Below are 6,648 nucleotides of genomic sequence, written 5' to 3' on the forward strand. Positions count from 1 at the left end.
AATTAGGATGTGGGCGCAGTTCCGGCCAAAATGATCTTAACTGACACTGGACGTTCTGTTACAAGGCCGAGTCCCAGAAAGTCTGTTGTCTTACATAATGGGAACATGGCCTTAGACTTATGGCCTGGGCGGATGCACAGCCGCTAGGTAACCAGACTCCATAATCCAAACAATAAGCAAGGTAGGCGGCACTCTGATGTAAATGTACAATAATTTTGCATTTTATTCACACGTCATGTGCAATGTTACAACATTTCAAGCCTTTTCACCAAAAAAAAAAAATCTTTCCAATCAACTGGTGTCCAAAAGTGCCAGAGATTTGTAATTTACATCTATTAAAAATCTCCAGTCTTCCAGTACTTACCAGCTTCTGTATGTCCTGCAGGAAGTGGGGTATTCTTTCCAGTCTGACTCAGTGCTCTCTGCTGCCACCCGTGTCCATGTCAGGAACTGTCCAGAGCAAGAGAGGTTTTTTATGGGGATTTGCTCCTGCTCTGGACAATTCCTAACATGGACAGTGGTGGCAGCAGAGAGCACTGTGTTAGACTGGAAAGAATACCCCACTTCCTGCAGGACATACAGCAGCTGATAAGTAATGGAAGACTTGAGATTTAATAGAAGTAAATTGCAAATTTGTGGCACCAGTTGATTTGAAAGAAAACATTGTTTGCTGGGTACCCCTTTAAATAACATTCAACTGTGGAATTGAAACCTTGCACCTTGATGAGTATAGAAGAAGAAAATTATTTTCCCTACCATAGAGCGCCACCTACTGTGTTCAATATTATGCTAATATGTTATCCAAACTAAAATTCTCATCCTATGACTATATCACCATTGCATGTGATATGATGCTAATATGTTCTTCAAACTAGGGCTCTCCAGCTGTTCCGTAAACTACAACTCCCATCATGTGACGGCTGTCATTTTATAATGGGAGTTGTGCTTTTGCGACACTTGAGAAGTCGCAGATTGGAGAACACTGTTAAAGCATTGAAAAGTGAGGAGTCTGGGAAAGCTGGGTGATGACCATGAAACAACATTTCTTAGTGTCTTAAACAAGTGCAATAGGACCAGCACAAAGCATTGATACAAAGTCGCCTGGAGGTGCATGTTACATCCCTTAATACTCTGAGTATTTGTATCCCATGCCAGATGAGCTGCGTAGGAAATCTTTGTTTCTGTAACAGGGAAAGTCATCAGTACATTCAGTTTTGTCCATGGAAAGAACGGCGCTGGCGCGGGTAAGCCAGTGCCGCAGTCCTTTTTTTTTTTTACCACGGCCCAGTTTCCGTGTACGCCCCTGTTCTTTTCCAGGGCACCGGCCAGGGGTGAAGCACTGGAGGGGGGCCGGCCCGCTCTCCGTGGGAAGAAACACTCAGTTCAGGCCTGGGGAAGGAAGGGGGGCTTTTATCAAGATTCGGGTTATTAGAAAGAAGCAGTGTGTGTATTGCGGCATAGATCGGTGTTGCACCCCTGCCAGATAATGTTCCACTGAATACAAAATCATTATACAGGGACTCACAGGTGACGTCTTCTTTGATCTGACGGGTCCCTTTTCCTCCCCATCTGGCCCCGGCCTCCATGACGGTTTCTTGCAGCTACAATTCATCTCTTTAGGACCTGCCAGAAAGACATCTTAGGCTCCGCACATTTCCAGCAACTTCCCCTTTTCCCACTTATAAGGTCCCAAACTGTATGCTGGGAAAGCTGGTGACCTCCATTATACACTGACATACAGGATGCTGGGAGAGCTGGGTGACCTCTATTATACACTGACATACAGGATACTGGGAAAGCTGTGTGACCTCCATTACACTGACATACAGGATGCTAGGAGAGCTGGGTGACCTCTATTATACACTGACATACAGGATACTGGGAGAGCTGGATGACATGTAAACTTTGGCGCGGGGGTCGGGGCTTATCGCGGGGGTCGGGGCTTATTGCGGGGGCGGCGGAATTATCGGGACATATCGGGGCTCCCTCTGTGCAGGATTCCCCCACCAGCTACTCACCTCTCACCCTGCAGCCTCCAGTCATTGGCGGAGATGGAGACCTGAGACATTGTGCCCCCAAAGTAAACGTGAACCAGGTTGTGCATGCTACGATTCCTGCTCACACCATCTGACGGACTCATGAATCCTGAAAGATCAAATACTCAGCAGTCAGAGATCTTGTGTATGCTAAGCCTCGTGTACCATGGTATAGTCCAGTGACTGCGGCTTGCCTATAGGGGACACGTGTTTGCATCCACGTGTTTGGGTCCACGGCGATCATGGACTTTGCCAAAAAAGTCTGTGATTGGGTCCATAGTTTGGACAAACAATAAAGTTTGTTGAATCAGCAAACTTTACTGCTTTTGTCATTGCCTAGCAATCACGACCATGTACATGTATGGGCCTGACTGTGACTGGACAGGCATGACATGTGACCCCGCTGCATAATAGCAGCAGTCACATGTTCCACCACTATTCTGCTGCCGATTAGAGTAGGGAGAGGTTGCTGCTGCAGGAAGGGACAGAAAAGCTGGAAAAACTGCCCTTTTCAGAACAAGTATGGAAGTCTTCTGTGCTCTGAAGTGGTGGGGGCCTGAACGTCCGTGAGATAGGAGGTGGGGGGGGCAGAATGTCCGTTAGATAGGAGGTGGGGGCCACAATAACAGTTAGATAGGAGGTGGGGTGCCTGAACATCCGTGAGATAGGAGGTGGGGGCCCAGAATGTCCGTGAGATAGGAGGTGGGGGGCCAGAATGTCAGTGACTTAGGAGGAGGTGCCCTGAACTTCTGTGAACTAGTAGCTGGGGGGGGGGGGGGGGGGGTAGTAGCCTGTAAGTTAGCCACTAACTGCTGTGTCTTAGTCTGTGGATTATTGATATAAGTTTTGGGCCACTTAGGCAACCATTGGGTGTCAGTGCGTGGCTAATATATTCAGTTCTTGGGCCACTTAGGCAACCATTGGGTGTTTAAATAAAAAATAAGGGGTTGCGACAGTAAGGCCATCAGTGCGTGGCTAATATATTCAGTTCTTGGGGCCGTTTAGCCCTCTGTGTATGGGGGTAATAATTTCAAAAATTGGATCAGTTATGCTTTCTTTGTGTGGCTCATCGAAAAATGTGTTGGGCCAGTTATGACATAATTGCGTGTTGAAGAAAAAAAAAAAAGGTTGCTGCAGTTGGGTACAAAGGTCCACATTATCACCGATATATGGACCAGTAAGCACGGTCAGAGGCGTTACATCTCCCTATTTGCCCACTGGGCTAAGGTTGCGGCAGCTGGGCCTGACGCGGGAACAGTCTTGGCGTATGTCCTATCACCACCCAGGATTCCCGGACAGCAATCCTTCTATGCCCCCTAATCTGTTTCCACCTCTGTCATCTCCTCATCTGGCCAGCGTAGCCCATGCACCACCGATTTCAGCACAACTAGGGGGATGCAAGAGCAATCTGTGCTATTACTTATCAGCCTGGGGGACAAACCCCACATCGCGCAGGAGCTGTGGGCACCGATAGAGCAGCACACAGTTTACTGGTTACTTCAGCTGAAGCCCGGCAAGATGATGTGCGACAACGGGCAAAATCTGGTTGCAGCTCTGGGACGAGGCGGTTTGATTTACATCCCTTGCCTTGCCCATGTGCACAAGTTGGTGGTGCAAAGCTTCTTGGCACATTCCCTGATATACCACAAGTGTGGTCCGTGTGTGCTGCTCGCCTGTCCGTGCTGCAGCAGAACTTTGGACTTTCCACCCCTTGCTTCATATGTGACGTATCCACAACTCCACCTTACATATGCTGGAAAGAGTCTGTGAGCAGCAAGAGCAGAACTTGGCCAAATTTCGGCTGCAGAAAGCAGGGGTGAGTCGCAGTGAGGAACAACAACATTTCACCACAAACAAGCCATGTGAAACTTGTGTGCCAAGTTGCGGTGCTTTGGATACACCACTAATACAGTCAGCACTGAAGACAACATCATCAGAGCTGCCATCTCCATCCTATGCCTGCTAAAAAAAAATCCAGTAGGCTCTGATGGATGATGTGATGGTGGCACAGGAGGAAGCGGAGGAGGAGAAAGAAGGCCCATTCTCCTAGTTGTCGGTCAAGTTGTCCACAACTCTGTCCAGTCAGGGGACACTTTTGGAGAAGGATAAGTAGGATTTGTCCTCAAGGCAAGGTGGCAAACCGAGCAGAGAAGACATCTTGGAACCTGGGTCCTCAAAGTTTTTTTTGTAAGTTCGGCCTAACCTGTCATGGATCCACTCATGACTATTCATTACAGATCTATACAATACCACCTGATGACTTTTACCTACTCTGGTACCAGGGGACAACCTACCTTCTAAAGCATTGCGGAAGCTCCTCTGGGATGAAGCATTGTATAGGGGGGTGTCGAATTTGCTTCATTTGAGGGTGTCCTCCACATCTTGGAATGAGGGGAGATGTCTAACCCTAGGATCTGCCCCCGGCTTCCTGTGGAGTCTCTCCATCTGGCACTCATCCCCAGCAGTTTGGCAATAGGCATCAGCATAATTGTACCCGCTGCAAATAGACTGATATAGAGGACAGAGTATTAACAGGGATTTTATAACTATTCATTAAGAATTTTGTAAGTCTCTGGCGATAAGAAATGTGTCAGAGCTGCTGTTTGATAAGGAGGTTGGAGGGTAGGTAGGGCATACATGGTCACACAGCATGTAGATAGGGAGGGATGCAGGTACAAGGCAGTCTGCAGCAGAATATCATATATTCTTTGGACGGGCCAGTTCACACTGATTAAACACGGCATAATTCTGCGGTGGACCTCTCCGTCGCGGAATCCCGACGTGCTCAGTGTGCTGCTGTATGTGAATGAGAGGGAGCGCGCTCATCTGCTGCCGCCACTCTCCATTCAAAGAAGTACCATGTTACTTCTTTGAGCGGAAAGGAGAGGGAGCGGACGAGTGCGCGCCCTCTAATTCACTTACAGCAGCACACTGAGCACGTCGGGGTTCCGCGGCGGAGAGGTCGGCCGCGGAATTATGCCGTGTTTACTCAGTGTGAACTGGCCCTACAGGTCTAAATAGTGAGAAGCACAAGCATAAAGTGTAGATTCCGAACATCAACCAGGTACCAAAGGAAGTAAATATGCACAGAAAAAAATGGGAAACTAGGAGGAGATGGCATATTAGGGGGTGGGATAATAAATAAATAACAGGACAAACATCTGTGCCCCTAACGTACACCAAATTACTGCGCAAATTACTTGGTTTGCACAAAAATATGCGCCTTTTCCTTGTAAGGCCCGATTGTCTGATACGATGCAAGAGCGCTACCCTGACATCAGTCATGGTTACTCACTTTCCAGTAGGCGAAGTGGGAATTATCATGCAGGAAGCCTTGTTCATTACTCTCTCCAAGCAATTCATTGGTGCAGATGGAGCAGTTCTTCTCTCCTCTCCAGTCATAATAAGGAATAGCGAAGTCTTCATCTCCCGTCAAGAGCTGAATTTGCCTCTCAAGGAACATGAGTCCCAGACGATGCCAACCGGAAAAGCCCGGACCCTGATGGGCATAGTTTCTGCTCTCATCAAACAGACCATTGATCAGTAGGGGCTTTATGGAGTAATAATGGATCCAAGCAAAAACATCGAAGACAGAGGCGTCCACGAATCGGTAGGTGTCCCGGTGGTGCCGGTCCCAGGTGGACAGGATGACAATCTGCACTTTTTGTAGTTCCATGAAGGAGAGCTGGCGGATCTCTTTCCGGATCACAGTCTTTTTGCGGTCACAATTCTCTTCGTAGTAGACATACTTACACTGGCCGCAGTTGTGACCACTGAAGTTTCCAAAGCATTCACAAGTTCTGCCAAAATAAAAGCGTGGCCAGTCCAAGCGATTGTCGTAAAACTGGCGGATCTGTCCAGCAGCAAGTGTCATAGGGACTACATAGTTCCTGCACTGACCACGTCCAGATTGTGAGCCACAGGGGCTGGCATCTTCCCAATGGGGGCTGCATGTTCTTGACTGTAGAGCTTCACTTGTGGTAAATGCCCTGGGGAACTGACAGTGCACCACACCCAGGAAGAGCACAAAAACTGTACACAGTGTGAACATGGCCACTGGGACAGATAACCTCCCCCTGACAGAGAGAAACAGAAACAGAATATTACAGCCACAGTATAGTAGTTATATTCTTTTATATAGGGGCAGTATTATAGTAGTTATATTCTTGTATATAGGAGCAGTATTATAGTGGTTATATTCTTGTATATAGGGGGCAGTATTATATTAGTTATATTCTTGCATATAGAAGCAGTATTATAGTAGTTATATTCTTGTATATAGGAGCAGTATTATAGTGGTTATATTCTTGTATATAGGGGGCAGTATTATATTAGTTATATTCTTGCATATAGAAGCAGTATTATAGTAGTTATAGTACGTAGAGAGCTAGAGACCTCAGCACAACCGTAAGGTAACAGACAAAACCAGCATATATGGAGCACAGGTGCGGGCAGTAGGAGCGTCCATTTAATAAAGATAGCCTATAGCAGCGGTGCACGGATGCCGATAGCAGTATGATACAGATGTAGAGGGAGAATAAATATATCCAGCACTCACCGATAGCTTAGTCGTAGGCTTGCTTCTTTATTTCACATAACAGTGCAGGCAGGG

At 47.3% G+C, this 6,648-nt stretch overlaps 1 pseudogene; it reads right to left on the reverse strand.

The window, feature by feature from the left end:
- Nucleotides 1-1,123: 1,123 nt before the first annotated feature.
- On the reverse strand, nucleotides 1,124-6,087 carry LOC138770588 (tyrosinase-like; annotated as a pseudogene).
- Between the last annotated feature and the right edge of the window lie 561 nt (nucleotides 6,088-6,648).

The sequence above is a fragment of the Dendropsophus ebraccatus genome, chromosome 13, assembly GCF_027789765.1.
Source record: "Dendropsophus ebraccatus isolate aDenEbr1 chromosome 13, aDenEbr1.pat, whole genome shotgun sequence".
NCBI classification, from domain to species: Eukaryota; Metazoa; Chordata; class Amphibia; order Anura; family Hylidae; genus Dendropsophus; species Dendropsophus ebraccatus.